A 14,051-nucleotide genomic window follows, 5' to 3' on the forward strand; every position below is an offset into this window, starting at 1 on the left:
ACAAGAATATGATTTATGAAATATTTTGAAGCTATGTGCTGCAAAGTACTATTCTATATTTAGGACAGAGCCTAATACTTTATTAGAACCAGAGGCAACTGGAAGGAATGTTACACTGCACTCTCTCTCCAGTGTTATCCAGTTTTTCTTAATCAAGCTTCCATATGGTCCTCTTGAAATAAAAAATAATGAAAACCAATGAATTTTTCCCAATAAAGATAATGGTTTAGGAAAACCTGGCCCATAAGCCCTAAATATGTCTGAGCAAATTGATCTGATATATACAGAAGTAACAAACATACTACAGAATAAGTATATATTCAACACTGTTTCACACACATATTTATATGGAGAGAAATCTAAACACATTATCATCCATAAACACAAAGTTAAGGATTTTTCAGTTCTGCAGCAAGGGAAGATCAGTGTTTGCATTTCACAATCGTCTAGTGGTTAAGAGCTAAGTTTCCGGTCATCTTGCCCAAGTCTGACTCTCAACTCTGCTTTTTACAGCTCCTAAACTTCAGTTTTTTTCATCAGCAAGCTGTGTCTAACAATAGGGTCTACCTCACCAGGGCATTATGAGGATTAAATGGAAGAATAGATACTGACCACATACAACAGAGCCTGACACCAAGCAAGCTGTCAGTGAATATTATTTACTATTTTTAAAATAAGTTCTTGTGTTCCCCTATAAGTATTTATTTCCCTGTTCTATCCAAACTTCTCTTGGCAACTGAGAGACATCTCTTCTATTTCCTCGATAACAATTAATGCCAAAAGCTGACAGGCAAATTATAGGGAATTCATTATAACAAGTAATGGGCTGCATTATTTCTTAGGAAGGCTACAATTACTTCAATTCAACAAACGTTCACTGAGCCCTGACTAAGCACTGCTAGGCCATTCAAGGGACGTGAACATGAGCAAAGTTCAATCTCTACCCTCAAGAAGCTTTCCGTGTGGCCGAAGAAGAAAAATAAACATGTGAAAAATGGAAAAAGGATGAAGAGTACCGTATTATTTTCCTAGGGCTGTCATAAACAAAGCACCACAAAGAGAATGGCTTAAAATAACAGAAATTTATTCTCTCACAGTTCTTTGGCTAGAAGTCTGAAATCAAGGTCTCAGCAGGGCCACGCTCCCTCTGAGACTCCGGACAGAATCCTTCCTTGTCTCTCCCTAGCTTCCAGTAGGGGCGGTCAATCCTTGGCATTCCTTGGTTCACAGCTGCGCCACTCCAGTCTCTGCCTCTGCCTTCACATGGCCTTCTCCCTGTGTGTCTCTGTCTTCACAATATCTTCTCATAAAGGACACCAGTCATACGAAATTAGAGCCCAATCTAATGACCTCATCTTAACTTGATTACATCTGCAAAAAGCCTATTTCCAAATAAGGTCACATTCATAAGCACCAGGGGTTAGGACTTCAGCATATCTTTTTGAGGGGACACAATTCAACTCATAATAAGTAATAGCAGCTTATATACAGATTGGTTTCTACAGATATCAGAGTATTAATGAAAGGTTTCTGTTGCTTTTTCAGTAAGGAGCTCTCACTTAAATGATATATGATGACCAGAGTCACAACCCATCGGGCTGCTTTTGTTTGTTTTGTGCTGTCTGATTAAAACAAGAACAATGGTATCTAACATTTCTGGTGCCCTTATACTGTGATAATCTCTTAGCATGAATCATCTCATTTAATCTCTACAATAACCCTCTATGGTCGATTCTAATTATTAGCATCCCCATTTATACATGAGAAAACTGAGGACTGGAAAGATTAGATAACCAAAGTCACAAAGCCTGTAGTAAAACAGGCATTCAGATCCAGGCAGTCTGATTCTAGACCCACAGTGCTTTTCTACCTCACTACCCCAAATGTGGTCCTTGAACCTGCCACAGGACCACCTGGGGACTTGTTGGAAATGCAGAATCCCAGGCCCCATCCCAGGCCTACTGAAGCAGAATCTGCACGCTAACCAGATCCTCAGGTGATTCGTATGTACAGTAAAGTCTGAGAAGTGGCACTGTGCTCTCAGGGCCAACCCTCTCAAAGGCTCTGTTAACTCCAGAAAGCAATGAAGGAAGACCAGTGCCAACACTTGACCATTTTTATGTCCTTCTTTAATAACTAAGTTCAAAAGAATTGTGATTGGATGCAAACTGTGGGCTTTCTAATTTTACTCCTGCCACTTCTTGATCCATTCTCCACATGGCAGCCAGTACCTTCATAAAATAGAAATCAGATCACAGCACCATCCCAATCAGAGATGGATCCAGGTTTTGTGGGGTTTGAAGGTCATAAAACTAGGGGGGAGGAGCCTTAAAGAAAAAGAATCCAAAAACTGAATATAAAATTAAATATGGAAGTAAATATACAGAAAAACAACATACCATTTTTATGAATTAACTATTTGACACACCTCTATGTTTTATTTAAAGTTTAGACTGTATCCCCTTTCATTACATCCTCATAATATAATACTTTTGTAATATAATTTTCTATGTAGAGAACATAAAGGTAATTCAATCTTATTTCCAGTATGCTTGGCTAGAATTTTTTTTTAGTATCATTTTTTTTTCATATTGATTATTTGACATGCAACTTCACACATACACACACACACACACATAGCTTACTGGACTCTTACAGATTTGTGCCCCACAAACACAGAATTTCAATAAGTTCTATTTTGCACAAATCCAATCTAAAAAGAAGAAAAACTATTGGGCATTTATAACTATTTGTGCTTTATTATCCTGACAGATAAGCATCAATAAAGACTAAATTCTCTACTTAGAATTTTAGGCATCTGATATCTAGAAGAGTTTTCCATGGTGTAGCTTCTATCACATATACTTCAAACCTTTTTTTCACTTCCCCTACCTGCTTACTTCCAGGACCAGGTGCTGTAGGATACACTCACATTGCAATGCAAACTTCTGGCCCTGCACCTTCATGTCTAGAAACAAGGTGAGCTATACAGAGATGTCTAGCAACAACATAACCATACACAGAAATGGCTATGAGCCATATAATTATATTTTATGAAACCCAAACTAAAAGTATCCCCACTGAAATTCCTTGGAGCCAGATCCCAAAAATGACCACAGCCACTCCAAAGCCACCCCACAAAAGGGAGTGTGATGGAAGGAGTGGAAAGAGACAGTGGTCTTCAACAACTGCAAATTTTATAAAACCATGATCATATGAAAATACAGCTAGGTTTCCTCCCAGCTCCTTGAAAGGACTCATGCAAGTGAGAGATCCTGAAGCTAAAGCTTTATTAGTTTCATGGTAACTCTGCCTCTATCTTCTATTTAAAAAGCAAAACAAAACAAACTCCAATGTTCACTGATTTCCCCCTGCTCTTATGATAAAATCCAAACCCTCTACCTTGGCCAGCAACATCTCCAACCTCATCCAATATCACATTCTACAGTGTTAACTACTGTCCAACCCCTTGGACCTCTTTTCTGTTTCTCAAATACACAGAGTCCTTTCTGCCTCGTGAGTTCCTGTTCCTTCTGCCTGAATGGTTGTCTTCTCCCACTGGGCATGGCAAAATCGTTTTCTTCTGAAGATAGTATCACCTCATCCCAGATCTAGAGTGGCTGATTCTATCTCACCACTAGGTCTAGTACCTTCATAATAGCTATCATGCTGTATAATTATATTGCTCATCCATGTTTCAGTTGCAATATCTGTTCTTTCTTTGAATTTAAGCTCCAGGATGGCAGGCCCCATGTCTTGTTCACCTCCATACCCCCTTTGCTTAGAACAGTGTCTAAGAACATAGTAGGATTCAACAGGTATTTGTTGAATGAATGATTAGTGAAACCATGGTGCCAGAAGAGACAGACACAGATGAAAATCTGAAACTGTAAAATTCAAAGAGTTTCTCATAAACTTTGCCTACACTTAATCTACATTCTTGGCTAAGGAGCTAGACAAACGAGAGACTCACTCATTTGACAAATATTTTTGAGCTTTAATTTGTATATTACAATGCTAGAAAACATAAAAAACGGAGCATATATCCTTATTAGATTGTGAAAATCTGAAATCATCATAATCTAGAGAATTTAGCTAGAGAAAGAGAAAACATATGGATGAAAACAAATTACAAGACATATATTGAAGTATTTCACGATAAATTCCAAACTATTGAACAGCCAGTGAGGGCTATCGGAAATTAGTGAGTGCTGGAGATATTACAGAAAGCTCCCTGGAGAGGTTTCTTGAGATGGACCTTGAGGAGGAGTAAATATATTGGCAAAGCAAGCAGCATGAGAAGCAACAGGAATGAAAATGCAGTGGTCTGTGATTAGAACGGTTCGGGGTTCTACACTCGAAGGAATGAAAGGCACACACAAACAGAAGGGGTATTGGCTTTAACAAGACAGCCACAACTCAAAAAAGGATAACACAGTGGCTGCTGCAGCGTGCTGTCAGATCTTCCTTCAGAATGAAGCACTTTTTCCCCAGTGTCTAGGAGTGGTACAGTAGTCAGTCCTCAAGTGTCAGCCTTCTTCTGGAATTGCATTGACTAACAAGAGCTGCCTTGTCCAAAGTCTCATTCCCTTCCCCAGCATGGCCCTTGTCCAGTTGACTGACAGAGGAGTATAAGGGCTCACAGCCTTGCCCAAGTGAAGGCAACACTGAAGGGTCATCCCCAGCTCCACACGGGGTGGGCTGAGGTCTTTATTGAAACCGTGTCACAGCTCAACTTCTCCCTTTGCCCAATCATGCTTCCTTCCTTTCCACATGGGTTGGTCCCAGGAGTGCTCCCTAATAACCTTCTTACATGTTAATCTCCATCTCAGAATCTGCTTCCCAGGAAATCCAAACTGTGATAGAGAGGCAGATCCATCATTCATCAATTTCATTATTCAAGCACTTGATTTCCTTTTAAAATGATGCAAGAAATATATTTAAAGCCACAATTTGATTCTTTTTTGACAAAGAAAATTATTTGCCTGTAAAAGTGCCTTGCCTAAGAGAGTACTAAATTAATCATAGAAGAAAAAGGAGAATAATAAAAAGAAGTCAAAGCTGAAATATTTTTTTATTATGGATTAAAACAATGGCCAATTTTCACATACTTCAAAGAGAAACACAGCTTTTATTTTAAAAAGGCATTAGTGGGGCCTGCCCAGTGGCATAGTGGTCAAGTTCCCATGCTCTGCTTTGGTGGCCCAGGGTTTGCAGGTTTGGATCCTGGGCACAGACCTATACACTGCTCATCAAGTCACGCTGTGGCGGTGTCCCACATACAAAATAGAGGAAGAATGACACAGATATTAGCTGATGGACAATCTTCCTCAAGCAAAAAGAGGAAGATTGGCAACAGATGTTAGCTCAGGGCTACTCTTCCTCACCCAAACAAAACAAAATAAAACAATAACAACAATAAAAAGGAACTAGTAAAAGCCATCTTTCACTCAATCCAAATTTTTACTCTTAGACTTTTATATTCCTGAGCCCCATGTCAATACTTCTTTGAAAACAAGCCAGAAAAATTATCAAATTGGTTTTGTTTTATTTATTTATTTATTTTTGCTGAGGAATATTCTCCCTGAGCTAACATCTGTTGCCAATCTCCCTCTTTTTGCTTGAATAAGATCAAATTGGTTCTTAAGGAAGCCAAGTATCTTCATATAAGGTTAAAACAAAGCGTGTTAAGTTTCATTTGGTAAATACAATCTTGGAGCTAGACTCAGTTGTAGAACACATAGGGTGTAAAATTCCAGAATGTGCCTGCCTGCTGAATCCATCCGAGCCATTTCAAAGCAACTGAAGTCATTCCTCTATATCATTCACAGTGTTTGCAAGTTGATGTGGGTCACACTTGGGAATTAATGCAGTTGATATGCACTATTGATGAAAGCCTCCATTATGACAGCAAGGAGTAATTAAGAAACACATACACATAATCAATGTGGAGATTATCCCAACTCTTCCAAGAGTCATCAATATGTTATGAGTAAAAACCACATATTTGGTGCTTTTGCTCTGGTAAAAATCTTTAGAGAGATCAATTAAGATATTTAGTGCAGCAGTTGATAACTAGCTGAGGACACAGGGACAATAACTCATATATTCTACCCACAGGACTCATTGTAGGAGACAGGAAACCAGTCAATATGGGAGTCTTTTGCTGATCATTGTTCTGAGCTAATACTAACCACACTTCCTTCTGCTGCATTAAAAGGCAGTATAGCATAGTTGTTAAGAGCATGGCATTAGTAGCCAAGTTAGCTGTACTCAAATTCTGACTCTCCACTTTCTGTCTACCTGACAATAGGCAAGTGAGTGAATTTCTAGTCCTGTTTCCCTTTCTGTTGTAGATAACAGTAGCTACCACATAAGGTGGTTGTGAGAATTAAGTGAGTTAACATACACAAAACTCTCAGAACAGTCCCTAGAATATAAAAGCATTAGCTATCTTTGAAAAACAAATCAAACTTTAAAAAGTTTGCCATTGGAAAGGAGTCCTGGCACACACCTGGAGGTGGTGAAGGTGGTCTGTGGACCCTCCCCAGTGTGCGCTGGTGGGCCTGCTTCCCCAGGATCTCTCTCAGTCCACCCAGCTGTCAGAAGAGCAGACCCCACAGGACAGCCCAGCAGGACAGCCTCTCTCTCAGCACTGTTACTGGCAAGGTTCACTGGGATAGTCCAGCTGTCTCACAGTGGAATCAGGTAAACCAGTGGCCAGTCATCAGACACTGGCTGAGCTCAGCAGACAACTCATCTCTTTAGATCTTATGTTAACGAAACTTCCAGATGTCCATTTCTAGGGGAACGGTAGAATAAATACAGTGAATAATCCCTGGAGTAAAATAACAAAGACAGCTGGATAAAATATTAGAAACATCTCTTTAAACGATCTGTGGTGCTATCAAGAAAGAAACACTCAGAAGTTGGAAAAAATGGGAATAATGCTTTAACATGAGTTAGTGCCAAATCTACCCATTGCCTGGTGGCACATGCCCAACTCCAGTAAATTGGAGTCTCCGCATGGCACTGGAGATCAAAAGCAAGACAGAACATTTCCAGTCAGAGATCAGGCCTGAAGCTGGGAGCCCAAAGGCCTACACAGTCAGCAGGGCTGGATTATTGCTTACTTGCCCACCTCAGTGACCAAAAAGACCCAGTCATCAAGATAAAGAACATTGTTAATGTAATATTCCTAAAAATAAAAACTAATGGAAAAAAGTTCACGATGAACAAAATTGTGAGCAGAAATGGGCTGTTGCTGTTTTTTTGACTTGCCAACCTGTGTCACCATGCAGCTCGAACTGTCCTTTCTAATTGGCCCACATGTCCCCTGCCAGGTGGACTTATAAGGCTAGACAACTGGCCTGACAACAGATGGGGCTACATGGGCTTTATGTACAGTGACATTGTTTGGTTGTTGAACTTTCATTAACTTTTTTCACTCGGTCCACAATATGAGAGGATATTTTGAAAAGTACACACATTTTGCTTTTGTTTCAGGCTCCAATATGGCTTTACAGGGGATTGTTATCTGACTATGTTTGAATGATTGAAAATAAAATCAGTGGGCTAAAGGAGGCAGTAACAATAAGCCCTGTTCTAAGATACATAGATACATAGATATACATAGACAGATTGATCTGAAACAACATGGTCATAAAAACAATAACAAGTCACAAAATAAGATAGTAGAAGTCAATGAAAATATCATTAATCATAACAATATGAACATACTGAACTCTCTAATATAATTGGCAGACTGGATTTTTTAAAAATCTAAGTATATGCTGTTTAAAATAAACATACCTAAAACACAAATACACAAAGTTGGAAAGTCAAAGCATGGAAGAGGAGAAACTAGGGAAAACTAACCAAAAGAAAGCTGGTATAACTAAATTAGCATCAAATAAAATAAATTTTAAAGCAAAGAGCAATACTAGAGATTTTAAAAGGCTGGTATCTAATGGTCAATTCATGAGGAAAATCAATTCTGTACTGGTATGCACATAGGAACATAAATGCAAAATATATAAGCAAAAACTGAACATAAACAAAAATTGCCAGAACTATGAGAGATCCTCATCATAGCAGGAAACTTAACACATTAGTAATTGACTGATCAAGCAAGATCAAGTACTTAAGGAAATATCTGAAATATTTAAAGAACACAATCAACATGCTTGACCTAATGAAGATAAAACTCAAAAATTAGGAAATATGCATTATTTTCTTGCACATTGGAAACACTCACAAAAATGCACTCTGTGCCAGGCCATTAATGCAGGCCTCAACAATTAAATTGCAAATACTGTGTATCCAATCACATTTTTCTATTAAAATAATGCAAATGATAGAAATTAATGATAAAATAACTAGAAACTCCACTTGTTTATTAATTCAAAAATAGTCTTCTGAATGTAAGCATAATGGAAATTAGAAAATATTGAACTGAACAATAATGAAATATATATATAAACTTTAAATATACAGATAAAATGCTATTTAGAGGAAAATGTATAGCCTTAAATGATTACATTAGGAAAGAAAGGCTCCAAATTCATAAATCAACATCCAAACTAAGAAGTTCTAAAGAAAAGCAGCATAAGTACCAAGAAAAAGACGAGTGTAATAAATGTAAGAGAAATTTTCCCTAAATTAGAAAATAAAGATACAATGTAAAGAATCAAGAAAGCCAAAATGTGGTTCCCAGAAAAGAATAATACAAAAGACAAAGCTTTGACAAGATTAATCAAGCAAACAAAGAGGGAAGGCATAAATAAAGAATATAATGAATGCAAAATGATATAACTAAAGATGCAGTACAGATTAAGAGAATAAGAATATTATGCACAATTTATGCAATACAGCCTCAGAAAAGTACAAATCACCAAAACTACTCCAATAAGAAATAGAAAACAAAAGTAGACTCTATAATCTATTAATCAATTAAACTAATTAAATCAGTGGTTAAAAATTAATCACACTCATACACAAACACACACCACCAGGCACAGCCAACTTTATGGATAATTTTTACCAAACATCTCAGAAACAGAGAATTCAATTTTACACAAATTCTTTCAGGTAGCAGAAAAATAGAAACATTCCCCAATTCACATTAATACCAAAGTAATAACAAAATCATGAAAGGACAGTAAAACAAAGCTAAAATTTTGGGGTATGTCACTCATGAAAATAGATATATCAGCACATTATCAGTTTAATGGACAAAAAACATATGAACTTCACAAAGATGCAAATATATCATAAATAACATCCATTCATGATAAAATCTCTTGACAAATTAGTAATAAGAAGGGAATTTCAATATCCTGATAAAGGATATATACAAAATTACACCAGGCATAGCAATTAATGGTAAAATGTTAAAAGAACTCCCTTTAATATCAGGAGCAAGGCAGTTTGCAAACCATTGCTGCTTTTATTCAACATTGTATAGATGGTCTTAGCTAGTACTGTAACACAAGAAAGAGAAATAAAATCTGTAAAAAATAGGAGAGAAAACAAGCAAAGCTCATTATTTACAAAGGATGTAATTTTTATGCAGAAAAGACTAAATAATCAATAGATAAATATTTAGATTAATAAACGTGCTTATTGAGTTGCTGGGATTAGAATTAGTTAATTCTAATTAATTTAATTAGATAATCTTGGGGCCAGCCCAGTGGTGTAGTTGTTAAGTTCACGCACTCTGCTTTGGTGGCCCCGGATCACAGGTTCAGATCCCGGGCATAGAGCTACACACTGCTCACCAAGCCATGCTGTGGTGGCATCCCACATACAAAATAGAGGAAGATTGGCACAGATGTTAGCTCAGCAACAATCTTCCTCAAGCAAAAAGAGGAAGATTGGCAACAGATATCAGCACAGGGCCAAGCTCCTCACAAACAATAACACATAATCTTCCTTGTTGTAATAGATACATCTTAGTGGCTTAACAAAATAAAAATTCATTTCTCATCATGTAAAGCTAATTTAATGGAAACAGGTGGGAGATGGAGCTCCACTCCATCCAGTCACTCGGGGACCCAGTTGGTAGAGATGCCACCCTACTCAACATGTGTCTTCCAAAGTCCTCCCAGCATTAATATCCAGCAACATACAGGAAAAGAGGGGATGGCTGTAGAGGAGGTTTGATGGTCAGACCTTAATGTGGCATATACCACAGATGCCCACATTCCATTTGTCAGAAGTCAATCACATGGCCACACCTAATTGGAAGGAAGGCTAAGAAAGATGTGTGTCCAGGAAGAAAGGGAAACACCTCTAGTGAAAAGCAGGGTTGTCCCTGCCACATAATAAAAATTGTATTACTGAACCCACCAACAGCTTAAAAATTAATTTAAACAAGATATCAGTGACAATAGCAACAAAAGTATAAAGTACCTACGGATTAATGTAACAAAAGATGTACAAAGCCTTTTTGAGAAAAATTTTCAACTTTTTGATAGACCTTAATAAACAGAGGGATATCCCATGTACACAAATGGGAAAAAAATAATGTCGTTAATATGTCATCTCTTCCCATATTAATCTATAACCCTAATGTAATCAAATCAAAACTATAGCAAAGTTGTTTATGTTACCTGACAAACTGATTCTAAAATGTTTATGGAAAAGCATAGGATTAAGGATGCAAAACAGCCCTAAAGGAAAATACGGTAAAGGACTTCCCTAAAACTCATCAAAACTAATTATAAAACTGTCATGTTAAAACAGTATGAAATTGATAGTGCTAGACAAGGTAGACCAATGGAACAAAATAGAAAGACCAGAAACAGTCCACCCTCAGAAGAAAGCTTGACTCATACCAGAGTGACAGAGGGACATGGAAAATCCATGAGAAATAAATGGTACTAGGACATTTGGTTATCTGATGGACAGTAAAACAGTCAGAGGTTGGAGGATTGCACAGGAAAAAGAAAACGGCCCCCCACAATGTCCCAGCTCAGTGGTTGGCCAGAGTGCACAGACAGTAAAGCACCAAGTGGCTGTGGCGAGAGACCCATGGATCACAGCAGGCTCAGAATACACAGCTCCTGACCCCCACCCAGTGGCGGCAGGTGGAAGCTGTGACCAGATACTATAATTATGTGGAGACACAAATCCACACTAGAAAAGAAAGGACCAGATCAGACAGAAAGGAAATGACTAGACCAGAAGGAAAATGACAAGCACCCATAAATCAATCTTGAAGTCACAGAAATTTATAATCTAAATGACAGAGAATTCAAAATACTCTTAAAAAACTCAACAAGTTATAAGAAAATTCAGAAAGAAAGTTCAATGAAATCAGGAACTTCTTCACAAAAGAGATTGAAACTATAAACAAGAACCAATCAGAAATGTTGCAGATGAAAAACACAATACATGAGATAAAGAAAAATCTGGACTTCCTAAACTGAGAGTTGATATTATGGAGGACCAAATTAGCAATTTAGAAGACAGAAATATAGAAATGCTTCAGATGGAGGAGAAGAGAGAACTAAGACTAAAAAGAAATGAAGAAATTCTCAGAGAAATATCCAACTCATTTAGGAAATGCAACATAAGGATTATAGGTATTCCAGAGGGAGAAGAGAAGGAGGGTGGAGCAGAAAGCTTGTTCAGAGAAATATCTGAGAACTTCCCAAACCTGGGGAAGGAGCTGGAAATACAAGCGAAAGAAGCCAAGAGATCTCCTAACTGTATCAGTGTAAAAAGACCTTCTCCAAGGCATATAGTAGTAAAGCTGGCAAAAGCAAATGACAAAGAAAAAATATTAATGCCAGCAAGGGAGAAGAAAATAAATTACAAAGGAATCCCTATCAAGCTTTCAGTGGATTTCTCAGCAGAAAACTTAAAGGCAAGGAGAGAATGGAATGATATATCCAAAACTCTGAAAGACAAAAACTTTCAGCCAAGAATACCCTATCGAACAAAACTATCCTTCAAATATGATGGAGGAATAAAAACATTCCTGGATAAAAAAAAGCTAAGGGAGAGATCTCATCAAGATGGCATCATAAGCAGACTGTGAACTCATCTCCTCCCATGAACACAACCAGGTTACAACTATTTTTGGAAAACTTACCCTGGATAGAAAACTGAAAACTGGATAAAAAGAACCCCACAACAAGGGACAGTCCTGACTAAGGCAGAAGAGGCAGAAATTCCTGCTGGAGAGAAAAACGTCACCTGCAGGAGCAGTGGAGTTTCTCAGCCTGCCAGGTGGGAGCCACCCTAAGGTACTCAGCCCTGTCTGGAGGAGCAACATCCAGAGCAGGGGCCAATACTGCTATAAGCATCCTTCAGACTCAGCACAACTGAGATGAGGGTCTTACTATCCAGTTTTGCTGGCTATTAAGTGCAGTGGGGAATACCCCTGGAAAAGCTATCAGACGCAAGCCAAAAAGGCCCGGGTCTTAAAGGGCTCATGCACAAACTCACCTGTCTCAGCAACCTAAAATCACCAGAGAGAAGGCTAACAGTCTTTTGGTGAAAAGAGACTCACCTGGTGGGCTCTGGGGGCACCTCAGTGAGAGGAGGGACCTCTCCAGAAACTGCGACATTGGTGGGGGCCATTGTTCTGACCTGGTCCAGGCGTGCTGACACAGACCCTGGCAGACACCATTGAGGTTCTGCCCCTGGCCTGTTAGCCCAGGGGTCTGCCACACCCATTAGAGCACACATTAAATCCAGTTCAGGCAGGGAAGGTAGCCCACCCTAGAGACTGGCCCCACCCAACAACAAGCCCTCGGGCTACTTTTCTGCCTCCATTGACTTGGTACCTTGATCCTCTACAGGTAGGTGAATGTGTCCACTTCTGTGGGGCAGGGCCTGTGTAAGGACCAGGTGAACTGTGGGAAGCATTGGTGGAGTGGTGGGGGCCTCTGCAATGGAGCATTGGGGTATGCTTTAGCAGGTTGGGAAGTGTGCATGGACCAGGACTGTGTTGATGGTGTGTGTGGTCCTGTGGGGGGTGAGGCTTATCAGCAGCAGAAGACCTGTGCTTCACAAATAGCCAGAAAAAGGATCAGCCCCACCTTCCAAAGCCTGAAACAATTAAATGCTCCCTGCCTAGGGCCAGCTCCACTCAGCTGCACTCCTAAGAGAACTGACAACAGCCTTGTAGGCCTAAGGCCTATAGCAACTCTAAGCCCCTGAGCCTAGCAACCAGTTACACTGGGTACCTCCCCAATTAACAGCAAAATTTCAACAGGAGTGTGCTGTTAGACCTTGCAGCCAATGGTGCTGAGGCTCCCCAAACCAGATTTACAAACAGCTGGCCAGGGAAGGAAAGACTAGACTCCCTGGGTACCTGCATTAAGAGCAGCCCTGCCACAGCAGAAGTGCACAAGTAGCCCACAAAGGGGTCAACCCTGGACCTTTTGGACTGGTGACAAGAGGGAAGCACACTGAAGGGCCTCAAAAGGCATCTCCTACATAAGGCCACTCCTCCAAGATCAGGAAACATAGCCGACTCACCTAATACATAGAAATAAGCACAGAGAAAGAGGCATAATGAGGAGACAAAGGAATACATTCCAAGGAAGGGAACAGGACAAAACCCCAGAAAAGGGACTAAATGAAACAGAAATAAGTGACCTGCCCGACAAAGAGTTCAAATAAAATCTCATAAGAATGCTCACAAATATTAGGAGAAGACTGGATGAACACAGTGAGCTCATCAACAAACAACTGGAAAATATAAAAAAGAACCAATCAGAAATGAAGAATATTGGAAATGAAAAATTCACTAGAGGGACTCAATAGCAGAGTAGAGGATACAGAAGAATGGACCAGCGAGCTGGACAAAAGACTAGAGGAAATCACCCAAGCTAAACACAAAAACAGAAAAAAGAATTAGACAGAATGAGAACAGTGCAAGGGAACTCTGGGACAATATCAAGCACACTAACATTCGTATTATAGGTGTTCCAGAAGGAGAAGAGAGAGACAAAAGGGCTCTTTTTTTATTTATTTGAAGAAATAATAGATGAAAATTTATTTGAAGAAATAATAGATGAAAAGTTCCCTAATCT

This window comes from Equus asinus, chromosome 11, assembly GCF_041296235.1.
Source record: "Equus asinus isolate D_3611 breed Donkey chromosome 11, EquAss-T2T_v2, whole genome shotgun sequence".
NCBI lineage: Eukaryota > Metazoa > Chordata > Mammalia > Perissodactyla > Equidae > Equus > Equus asinus.